This window comes from Nyctereutes procyonoides, unplaced genomic scaffold (genome assembly GCF_905146905.1).
Source record: "Nyctereutes procyonoides isolate TBG_1078 unplaced genomic scaffold, NYPRO_anot_genome, whole genome shotgun sequence".
In the NCBI taxonomy this organism is placed as follows: domain Eukaryota; kingdom Metazoa; phylum Chordata; class Mammalia; order Carnivora; family Canidae; genus Nyctereutes; species Nyctereutes procyonoides.
The window spans coordinates 68,603,067-68,614,747 of NW_026575052.1; the positions used below are offsets into that span (position 1 = coordinate 68,603,067).

At 40.5% G+C, this 11,681-nt stretch overlaps 1 non-coding gene across 1 annotated transcript; it reads right to left on the reverse strand.

Moving 5' to 3' along the window:
- Positions 1-956: 956 nt before the first annotated feature.
- LOC129514292 (5S ribosomal RNA) lies at positions 957-1,075 on the reverse strand. The gene has a single exon (XR_008665371.1). It is a non-coding gene; the product is annotated as a 5S ribosomal RNA (ribosomal RNA).
- Positions 1,076-11,681: the final 10,606 nt, after the last annotated feature.

Below are 11,681 nucleotides of genomic sequence, written 5' to 3' on the forward strand. Positions count from 1 at the left end.
GAAGTGTTGAGAGATGAAGCGGTAGAGAGGTCAAAAGGACAAGGCCTAATCTGTTGTGGTTTACTCTGATGGCTCTTAAATAGTCCCTGGTTCTATTACATCAGAAACACTTGGAATTTTTTTTTTTGTAGATTTCTGATTCTATTCCTTCTATCTCTTTGAGAAACTATTTTTTCCACTTACCAGCTTACAAATGTGCAAAATGATTACTCCAGCTTATACTTTATGTCACGTTTCAGTTATACTTTTCAATACAACTTGACAATTTGGAATAAGTTGTATCTATGTAATCAGGGCCAAAGAAAAAAATGTGAGGTATCAAGAAGATGACAAGAATATTACAAATCATACCTATATCATGAGACAAGAGCTATACTTAGAGACAAATTCTTAGTGTTAAATGATTTACACTAGAAAAGTAATACCAACAGAATATAAGGAAACCTGAAAAAGCTGAAATAAAAGCAGAAATTATTGAAAAGGAAAGAGGCAAAAAGAACATAAATAAATCAAAGGATTTTCTTGTTTTAAGTTGGGGTGGGGGTGGTAGACATATCTGTGCCATTAAAGAAAGGCGAAACACAAATATAGCAAATGTGAAACCAAAATAATGTAGTATTGGTGGAATGACAGTTATGATTATAACAAAATATTATGTATTATAAAAGTTCCTTTAAAAACTATAAAGTACCAAAATTAACTCAAGAAATAGACCAATGATATAGGAGAAAGATTTAAATATTGTAAGAAAAGAATTGTCTCCACAAAGGCTCTGGCCCCATATAATGTTACCGGTTCTTTCTTAAAATATTTTCAAAAACAATTAACTATTTTGCTATACAAAGTGATCAAGAGCATGAAGAGAGAGAAAAGAATCTTTAAAAAATTCATTCATGATTCTCTCACAGAAGTGAATTATAAGTCTGAGATAGCCAGCATTTTTTTTTTTTTTTTTAAGCCTAGAGCACCCGGTATTCCCAGGCGGTCTCCCATCCAAGTACTAACCAGGCCCGACCCTGCTTAGCTTCTGAGATCAGACGAGATCGGGCACGTACAGGGTGGTATGGCTGTGGACTAGCCAGCATAAACTTATTTAAAGTTCAGTGATATATATTATCATGAATGTAAAAATTTCCAAGTTAAAATTAATACATCTCATTCATCAATATCACAAAATAATAGGATGTCATAATCTTTTTCTTATCAGAATATCAGGATCATTTAATGTATGGAAATATATCACATTTCATAAGTAGATTAAAAAGGAGAAAATTATCAGACAATAAAACGGCATTTAGAAACTTAACCCCTGTACTTATTTTTTTAATTGTTGCATTAGCTAAATTTTGAAAAATATTTATATCGCATAGTTTATCAAGTATATCTCAACACAAACAACATCTTTAATGGTGAAACAACATAGGCACATAATCATTAAGTCAGGGAAAGAAGAAAGATGTCTGGGAGGATTAATATTATTTACTATTTACCATTTCTTGGATTGGCTAGTCAGGAATGATGGCAATAGACAAGCTAGAATTCGGACACCAATTTTTCATTATTTATGAATAATATGATTATCAGGAAGCTCAAGGGCAGAAAATAAAGAAGGAAAACACACTAAAATTAAGAAAAGAGAGACTCACTTAATTAAAATATAAATACATAGCATTAATGGACAACTTCCCTATACGTGGGCAATAACTAGTTAGAATGTACAACAGGGAAACAAATGCCAATTAAACTATAATGACAAAACCAACAATAAATCAATTTAACAATAAAGGTAGAAGATTCATTATTAAAAAATTTTAATGCAATAAATCAATTTAACAATAAAGGTAGAAGATTCATTATTAAAAATTTTTATTTTTTTATTTTTTTATTTTTATTAAAAATTTTTAATGCATACTTAGATAACTAAAAGAAAACTTTGAGTAGCTGGAAAATATATATCAATACCTGGAATATAATGGATATCAAATAATATTTAAAAAAATTTTCAGGTTAAAGAAATTCTAATAATATTTGAGGTTTTTGCTATTATATTATTGCAAGTGTTTGCATCAATATTCATATGTGAAATTGATTTGTAGTTTTCTTTTCTGTACTATTAGAAAAATAATAAGAGCAGAACACCTGGGTGGTGCAGTTGGTTGAGCATCTCACTCTTGGTTTTGGCTCAGATCATGATCTCAGAGTCATGGGATGGAGCCCTGAGCCAGGCTCCATGCTCAGCAGGGAGTGTGCTTGTGATTCTCTCTCACCCTCTGATCCTTCCCCTCCTCACATATATTGTGTTCTCTCGCTCTTTCTCTCAAGTGCATAAGTAAAATCTTTAAAAGAAAAAAGAGAAAAATAATAAAGGCAAATGACTAAGATAATTTAGAACTAAAATAAAGGGAAGAACTATACAAATTATGAAAACCTATTTTAATAATATAAACAGCATGCTACTGGTTCAAGAATAGACCTTCAAATAAACATGACAGAATAGAAAGTTCAGGAATAGATTTTGATACTTAGGATGTGGCAAAGCCTATTATTTCAAATAAGCCAGAGAATAAACTCTTATTTAATATATTTTGCTGAAACAAATGGTCGTTTTAGTTTTAATTTTTTTTAATTTTTAAAAGATTTTATTTATTCATGAGAGGTGAGCAAGAGAGAGAGAGAGATAGAGAGAGAGAGAGAGAGAGAGAGAGAGAGAGAGAAAGCACGAGAGAGCACATGAGCAGGGGGGAGAGAAAGAGGGATAGGGAGACACAGGCTCCCACTGAGCAGGGAGCCGGATGTGACACTTGATCCCAGGACCCTGAGATCATGACCTGAACTGAAGGCAGACACTTAACCAACTAAGCCACCCAGACACCCAACAAATGGTCGTTTTATTTAGGAAAAACAGTTTGACGCGTGCCTCATACCTTGTATTCCTTTTTTTTTTCTGAATATTTTATTTATTTATTCATGAGAGACACAGAGTGAGAGGCAGTGATATAGGCAGAGGGAGAAGCAGGCCCTCTGCAGGGAGCCTGATGAGGGACTCGATCTGGGATCCCCAGAACACAACCTGAGCCAAAGGCAGACGCTCAACCACGGAGCCACCCAAGCGTCCCATAACTTGTATTCCTATAAGAACTGTAACAAACATAAAAGCTAACTTGTGCCAGACCCTAGTCTAACCACTCTATACACAGTAACTAATTATATCCCCACAATAACTCACCAGGTAGATAATTATTCCCATCCTGCATATAAGTAAATGGAGGCACAGAAAGGTTTAGTAATTTGCCCAAGATCCTATGGCTATGAAATGGCAGAGCCAGCATTCATTCACATGGATAATTTGGCTCAAATTAGGGCTCAGTGTCCATGCTTAATTCCATTTGTCTTATTATTCCTTTGTTGGGTGTGTGAAAAGACTTCCATGGTCTTCTTTCCTCATCTTACTATCCTAAAAGATGTTATTGTGAGCACAGTTAGTTTTCAAGGGGATGAGCAGGTCCCTGGAAGAGTCATGCGTGATATTCCCTTTCTAGAAGCCATGCTGTCTGAACCCAAAATTGAACACGCCATCTGACAAGAGGGCAGAGGATTGAAAATCCAAAAATTCCTTTCACTATGCTGTCTTCTGACTCTGGGATACAGCCTGTGATCAACCACACAGCTGCCTGGTGCATATCTCCTAGTGAGGTTACTTCTCTGAAGTCAATGGGAGGGGGTCCTGTCAGGCTCAGGCACGACCCAGTCCTGTATTTAGCAGGAAGTACAGCTGACTCAACTCCTGCTCATGACTCCCCGGTGCTAATCAGAGGTCTATTGTGAGGTGTAGTGGCTGAGCCATCGCTTCAGCAGCTCTGGCTTATGTACAAAATGATGCCTGTTCTAGGACAGCTCTTCCTGAGAAACACTCCGCAGATTGTGCAGAAAAGTTCTCAAATGTGCCAGAATGCTACACAAAAAAACAAAACAAACCGAACCAAAACAAAAAACACAAAACTGGTTCTTTGGACATAGCTCTTCCTTGTATAATGGTGAAACACAGTGAAGGGTACAACCAGTCACATAGTTTCAACCCCAGAAATTTACTACTAATCCGGTCATTTCACAGAAGAGAAAGCTGAGGTCTGGAAAGTTGAAATGTTTTTCTTAAGGTTTCTTAAGAGGGAGACAAACTATAAGAAATTCTTTACTATAGAGAACAAACTGAGAGTTTCTGGAGGGGAAGAAGGGGGGAGTAGTAACTGGGTGATGGGCATTAACTTATGATGAGCACTAGATGTAAGTGATATATGTAAGTGATGAATCACTAAATTCTACTCCTGAAACCAATACTACACTACTAACTTGAATTTAAATTTAAAAAGTGAAATTATAAAGAAAAAATAATAAAAAGAAAAGGTTTCTTAGTTTTTAGTGACTAAATGAAGTTTCAGCACCAGATTTCCTGGTTTTGAGCCTTTCCTCTCCACCTCTCTGACTCCTAGTCCGCCAGTAAGTAGAATTTAATGTTCTACACAAGGACCTTTGTATTTAGCTGCACGGCTTGTGCACTGCACAACTCCAGGTAGAGGCATCATATAGACTAAGAAACAGGAGGATGGATAGTGCCACCTCCCACCCTGGCCTTGTACTGTGCCACTGACCCCTGGAGTTAAGGTAGGGAGACAGCTGTTACCTGCTGTTTGCTCTTAAGTAGATTCTTTTGAGAATCCAGTTTCCTCCCTAGAACTCAGGTACTACTATATAGGGATTGAGTTGAAAGTTGTTCACTGACCAACAGAGAAATCTACCTTTTCCTTAGAATGTAACACATTCTTACTGGTCCTATTATGGAGCTTAATTCTTTCATCCTTTGGATGATATTTTTTAAAAAGATTTTATATGTTTATCTGAGAGAGAGAGAGAAAGACCATAAGCAGTGGGGAGAAGTAGAGGGAGAAGCAGACTCCTCGTGGAGCAGGGAGCCTGATGTGGAACTCGATCTCAGGACCTTGGGATCATGACCTGAACTGCGGGCAGACGCTTAACTGACTGAGCCACTCAGTCACCCTGGATGACTTATTTCACCAAGTCCTTGATTCTTGGTGTTAAAGAAATCTTTGGCAGGCTCATACTACCAGGTTGTCAGACGTGATCGGGTATGTATCTCTCAGCCTCAAATGGAAAGCACCCCCATGCACGAATGATAAAGTTGGTCTCTGAAAGGATCAGTGAATGCTAGAAGACAGTTCTCACCATTCAGTGGGAAAAAAGCAGAACGAGGGACCCAGGGAATCTGCATTCTTCCCTGGATCTGGTGCACACAATGTGGTGACTAGGAAAATTATTTCATCTCTCCCTTCCTTGTTTGTTCATACATCATCTCATTTCTCAACTCTGAATCAATAAAATCGGTTCACTCTTGGTTTCCTTCCAACTGTAAATACTATATGATTTAAGTTCTTTGTTTTCTGGAGTATCTCATTCTCAAGAGACACTTGAGCCAACCAAAGGTGAGACCCACCAGGCACCTGATGTTCTTATCACTTTGAATTAACAACTTCAGCAATGGTTGTATCTCTTCGTGGGTCCACATCAGATACGATGTAGCAGATGGAAGCAGAAGTCACTGGCATGGCTTTGAAGAATGGTGAAACCTTCTAGACTCATGTGTAGGCCTGTTATGGCTCCAGTGGCAGGACAGAAAGCTGACAACTTACCTGCAGTGACTTGAGAAGCACTTAAATAAAAGCCCCTTTACCTGTCCCATCCCTCACTCTGTCCCATCGTGATACCAGAAGAGTCTGGGCCTTGAAAACCGATTCAGTCTTTAAGAGTGCTCTGAGGAGGGCAGAGGTCTAGGGTGAGGGGGGCACATGAGATTCAAGACCTCTTGGTTTAAGTAGGGTCCAGTTCCAACAGAAGAGGGGTCCCACCCTGACATAAGTAGGGCAGCTCCTGAAAGGGGAAACAAGAAAGCCCTGAAACCCTGCCTCCCCCACATTTTGCAATATTTTTCTCAGAACTCGAAAGACTTTCAGGTGCCACTGGCTGCAAAGAAAGGGCTTGGCCCCTTTACTTCCTTCTGTAGAAAAACCTCCTCTACCATCTGCACATATTAATTTACTAATTTCAGGTTCACTTGGCAATCTAAATTATCGATTCCCTCTTCTGCTCACATGCTGAGGCAGCAGCTGAAAGCCCTCATTGCTCCCTTGTATGCCAGAGTTTGAGAGACATACATGGTGTGACCTTTGTTTCCACGTTATTCCTGCCCGCTCTGCTATTCTGAGCTCATCAAGAGCCAGAACTTTCCAGATAATGCTAGCTTGTCTTTATTTTTCAGTTTCAATTTTCATTGCCTTAATAAATAACAAGGAGTGTTTTCTTCCTCTTCATCCTTCCCCATCATGCTCTGCATGGCCACTTCCACCAAATTACGTGAAGAATGAAAGACAGAAGAGCTATGGGCAAATATAGCTATATGAAAGGAGGTAAAAAAAATCCATGGAGTAAAAAAAAAGGCAGTGCTTTGTAGCTACACACAATATTCTTCTCTCACCAGCCATACACAGGAAGGAGGAGAGGGCACCATGAAAGCTTCGTAATTTCACTAAAAGGTTATTCTATAATGTGTCAAACCTGGGCGAGCGAGAAGAATGTGTACTCAAAGCCATTTACCTTTGACTGCAATTTTCCCGCCTATTACTCATAGTGCTAAAGATGAGATTATATGACAACCTTTTCCTCCTAAAACCACAGCACTGAAATTGGAAAACCCCCAGTAAGATCCAATTAGTTTCTGACATTGTTGAATTCTCTAAAGATGAGCCCTCAGGCTTGTCTTTATGATGATGGAAAAAGGAAAAAAAAAAACAAAAAAACTAAACTCTCAACTCAGACTTTGTTTTTGTTTCCCCGAGGGAGCAGATTTTGCTACTTTGAGCCAGTGTTTCTATGGAACAAATTCTTGAGATGAATGTGGTTCAGAAGTAGGGGGTTGGGGGGAAAATCAATTAATTCAAAATGATAGGAAATCAGGATTAATGCTCAGATTGACCTATCTCTGTAACATTTTTCACTAGTGTTAAAATCAAGCTAAGTAATAAATCTTTTTGTGGGATTTTTGCCCAGTGAATAATGTTGAATTGAGAGCTTTAAATGGTAAGCATAGGCAATATCCAGTCATTAGCTCTACTCCTTCTATCAACAGTTAAAATATTTTCAAAGAGCAAAATCCAAGATATAAAATAGCATAATCAAGCCACATTTGGCATAACTTCCCAGATTGTTAGAATTGATATTCTCCTTGTATTGGGGGTAATTGGATTTAGTTTTATCTCTCCATTGGTGATGGAATATGAGAAACAATCAGAGCGCTGTGAGGTAGGATTTGTCTTTCATCCTTCCTTATGAGGGCTGGAGGTCAGGTACCTGAAAGGCTGAAACAAGTACAAGTCTGGCCATGGGTCCTGTCTGGGGAAGGGAGCAGGACTCGAGTTCTAGAAACCCAGGCAGACATTCCATTCATTCATTCATTCATTCGATGGTGACAGGCTGAGTGGCTCCTATGTATGAGGTGCTTTTCTAGACAGTTGGGCACATCAATGGAATAGAGAAAGATCCTCGTCTTTGTGGAGCGTACATTCTAGTGTTGGAATATGAGTAGTGCACAGCAATCACAAGTAAATGAGTAAGTGCCCTAGTGTGTTGGAAGCTGAAAAATGCTAATGGCCAAAAGAAGTGGAGCAATAGGGATCAGAGGTGCCATGAATGCATGGGCGTGTGAGTTTCATGCTTTAAATAGGGTAGTGGGGGGAGCACTCATTAGAAAGGTGGCCCTTAGGAGGACCTAAGGATCTCAGCCATGAGGATTTCTGAGCTGAGCATTCCAGGAGGAGAGAATGGTTAATACAAAGGCCACAAGATAGGGAGAGTAGGAAGTGAGTTGGCTGGAGTAGAGCTAAGCAAAGCAGAGTAGGAAGGATGACACCAGAGATGTACGTGAAGTGGGGGTGGCTGTCACAGGGACTGTAGGCACCTCTGCTTTTACTCTGATTGAGATGTGAGTCACCTCCAAAGGGGTGTGGAGCCCTTTACATATTGAATAAAACTTACGTCAGCTGACAGAAGAACAGTCTAAGTGATTCAGTTTTAGCAGTGTTGCTGTCTGCATGGAATGTTTGCATAATTATTTATTTTATTGCATTTTGATTTCTTGTTTTCATAAAAACTAAGTTCTGGCCCTAACACAATTGAGACAAAGTTGGAAATCATGTATGTCATTCTCAACCCTGGTGATGAATTAGAATGCCCTGGAGAGCTTTTCTAGTCTCTGGCACCCAGAGATTCTGATTTAAGCATAACCTAGGAAAGAGCCTATGAATCAGTGTTTTCAAAAAACACACAAAAACCAGAACAAAGAAACAACTTTCCAGGTGATTCTAATGTGCTATCAGGATTGAGCAATTCTCCATGAGATGTTTTGAAGAAGAAGATCTTTAGCTCATTGAAATGAAATCAAGCAGACCACATGTTTATTTAGGATTAAAAAGAACCTAATTTCAAGAACATGTATGAAATCTTCAAAAGATATCATCAGATATTATGCCTAAAAGGAATGATGCAATTAGACATTTTATAATATTTTCTCTGTATGTGACTGAAATCTTCACTTAACAACATGTCAGCCTATAGGAACTTCCTGCATTTTATTTTACTTATAGTTTCTTTTTTAAAATTTTTATTTATTTTTTCATGAGAGGCACAGATAGAGAAGCAGAGACATAGGCAGAGAGAGAAGCAGGCTCCATGCAGGGAGCCCAGTGTGGAACTCGATCCCAGGACTCCAGGACCGCCCTGGGCCAAAGGCAGATGTTCAACCAGTAAGCCACCCAGGCGTCCCAATACTTACAGTTTCTAAGAAGTTTTGAGATCTAAAATGTACTTTTCTTTGATATGAGAGCTATGGATTGAATTTTGTCCCCCCTGCCACTGAATTCATATGTGGAAGCTGTAACCTCCGATGTGATGGTGTTTGGAGGTAGATAGTGTCTTTAGGAAGTAATTAAGGTTGAATGAGGTCTGAAGTGTGGGTCCTAATCCAATACGACCGGTAGCCCTATAAGAAGAGGAAGAGAGAGAGAGATCTCTCTGTGTCCATGCAGCAAGGAAGGGCCATGTGAGCAGCTACTGAGAAGATGGTCATCTGTGAACCAGGAAGAGAACTCTCACAAGAAATCAAATTAGCTAGAACCCTGATCCGGGACCTCTAGTGTCCAGAATTGTGAGAAAGTGAATTTCGGTTGTTCAAGGGACCCAGACTATGGTATTTTGTTATGACAGCCCTAGCAGACTTAATATGATGCCTGAGCCCACCATTGTGATGCACTGGACAGGCCTAAATGCATGGTTGGTCCCTTGTCCCCTGTCCTTGGCAGAAGGCTGCACTGTCCAGGCTTCTGGACTGAGGCAGCATTTACCATAGCTGGCATTTCAATTAATTCGCTGCATTAAAATAAAAATGAAGCACCTATATGCAGATAATGAATGTGCATGCAGCTTGTACAAGGACAAAGTAAAAAGCAAAATAGTTGGTAAAGAGAATGAGGGCTAATAAATTGGAATTTCTCCATAGCGCCTTGTCTTCCTGTCTATTAGGGTGGACAAGGAAGGGGGCACCTATCTGTTAATCCCAAAGACACTGCATCATAGTAAGTAAGATCAAACTCAGCTACTCCAAGTGACTTTGGATTTTTCTTTCTTTCTTTTTTTAAAGATTGATTTATTTGAGAGACAGAGAGAGAAAGAGAGAGCAGGGGAAAGGGGCAGAGGGAAAGGGAGAGCGAACCTTAAGCAGACTCTGTGCTGAGCACGGAGCCCATGGCGGGGCTCCATCTCACCACCCTGAGATCATGACCCGAGCTGAAACCTAGAGTCAGGTGCTTAACTGACTTCATCACCCAGGCGCCCTTTGGCCTTCTTCAAGCGTCATAGTCATTGTTCTTACCGTCATAGCTATACATCCATTCTCTACTATCCTCTTTAGAGCAGTTCTAAAAACAAGATGCTGTTTTCACCCCTTTTTCTACGTGAGGAACCCAAACTTTAGAAAATCTGAGAAGTGTTCCCACTCCCACGAGCAGCAGCATTGCAGTAGTTGGCTCTCAGCCCCTGCCCTACTCCATCCCACTGCAAACAAAGGCCAATGCCACAGCCTGGGCAGCCAATGCTTAATAGACCAAATAGACTCCATGGCCATTTTTGCTCAATATTTTCGCAAGGTGAAATATTCTCAGAATTCACATGTCTGTTATTTGCTTTGAAAATGGGTGTCGTCGCCCTGTTTTCCTCTCGGCTCTGAAGGACATAGGTGGCTTGAAGAGTGCACTGTGATGTCAGAGACAAAGTGAATTGCGCGGCCAACACCACCAGGTAAATGTTACCTTGTGCCTGGCAGACTGCTCCCACCTGCTTCTTGTGAATTGGTCGGATCATCGGCCTCAACATAGAGCAGCTCGAAGCCTCCTAGTACCGGGTGAGGCAAAGTCCACTCTCAAGCCTGATCACCCAGATGGAACAGAGAAATCTGTTACCGGCCTCTGAACATCAACAGCGCATAATTAGCAGCTGCTAAAATAATGGAAGTCAATTGAACAAAAATGTGGCGCGTTCTGCCTTCATTTATTAAATACCTTATGTTTCCAAACACTGTGCTCCACAGCGGCTGAAGGGCCTTCGAGGGGCATCGCAGCAAGTATCCCTCCCTGGGCACCAGACACAAAGAACCGACTGGCTTTTGTGATGAACTTTCCAAATGAGCTGTTGCTACAGCCGACAAACCGACAAGCCGGCCGAGGGACCTGACTACTTCCCCTGAGCCCGACGACAAAATAGATTTGTCGCAAGCAAACTGCAAGTGGGCTGCCACCATCAAAGAAATCAGCAGCCCGTCTCCCTGGGAGACAGCAAACCCCCACATTTATCTAAATTATCTCGGTAATATGACAGAGTGATTGCTCACTAATGGTCAATAACAGTTTTCTTTGTCATTTTCCTAGTCATTACCTCCTGAGAATGAACTCCCGAGGACACTGCTTGCAGCCCGTGACTGGAATGTTAATTTCCTCCTGCCTTCCTGGCCGGCTCCCTTCAACAGTACTGGGCTGTCACATTTCTGACATTTTTCGTTTTGTAAAAATGAATACCTGCCTTAGAAAGCCTGATGAACGCAGAGATACTTTACATGCAAACACACACACACACACACACACACACACACACACACACACACACACAAATGCTGTTCCCATTTCCCCCTGTCTTTCATCTGACAAAGCGGGTAGTGACTGTGAGCTCAGAATTGGCTGGCAGAGGTGTCTGCTGGTGTGTGGGCTCCATTTCTGGGGCTTTATCAAGCCCTGTCTCTGATTTTCCCATTTCAGACAATCTTCCTTTGAAGACATGGATGACATAGTAAAACCGATTGCACTTGAGAGCCGATTCCAAGACTATTTTGCTGCAACAGCGTGAGTACAGGAGCCCCTGGTCCTTTCTGAGGAGGGGGGTGACCAGCTATTTGTTGTATATGTGTTTTGCTATCCAATGAAAGCTAGATCAGACCTCCACAAATTAAAAGCCCAAGCCCAAGGGAGGGTGATAAGAAAGCAATTTTTTTTCTTCCAAAGAAATAGAAGATT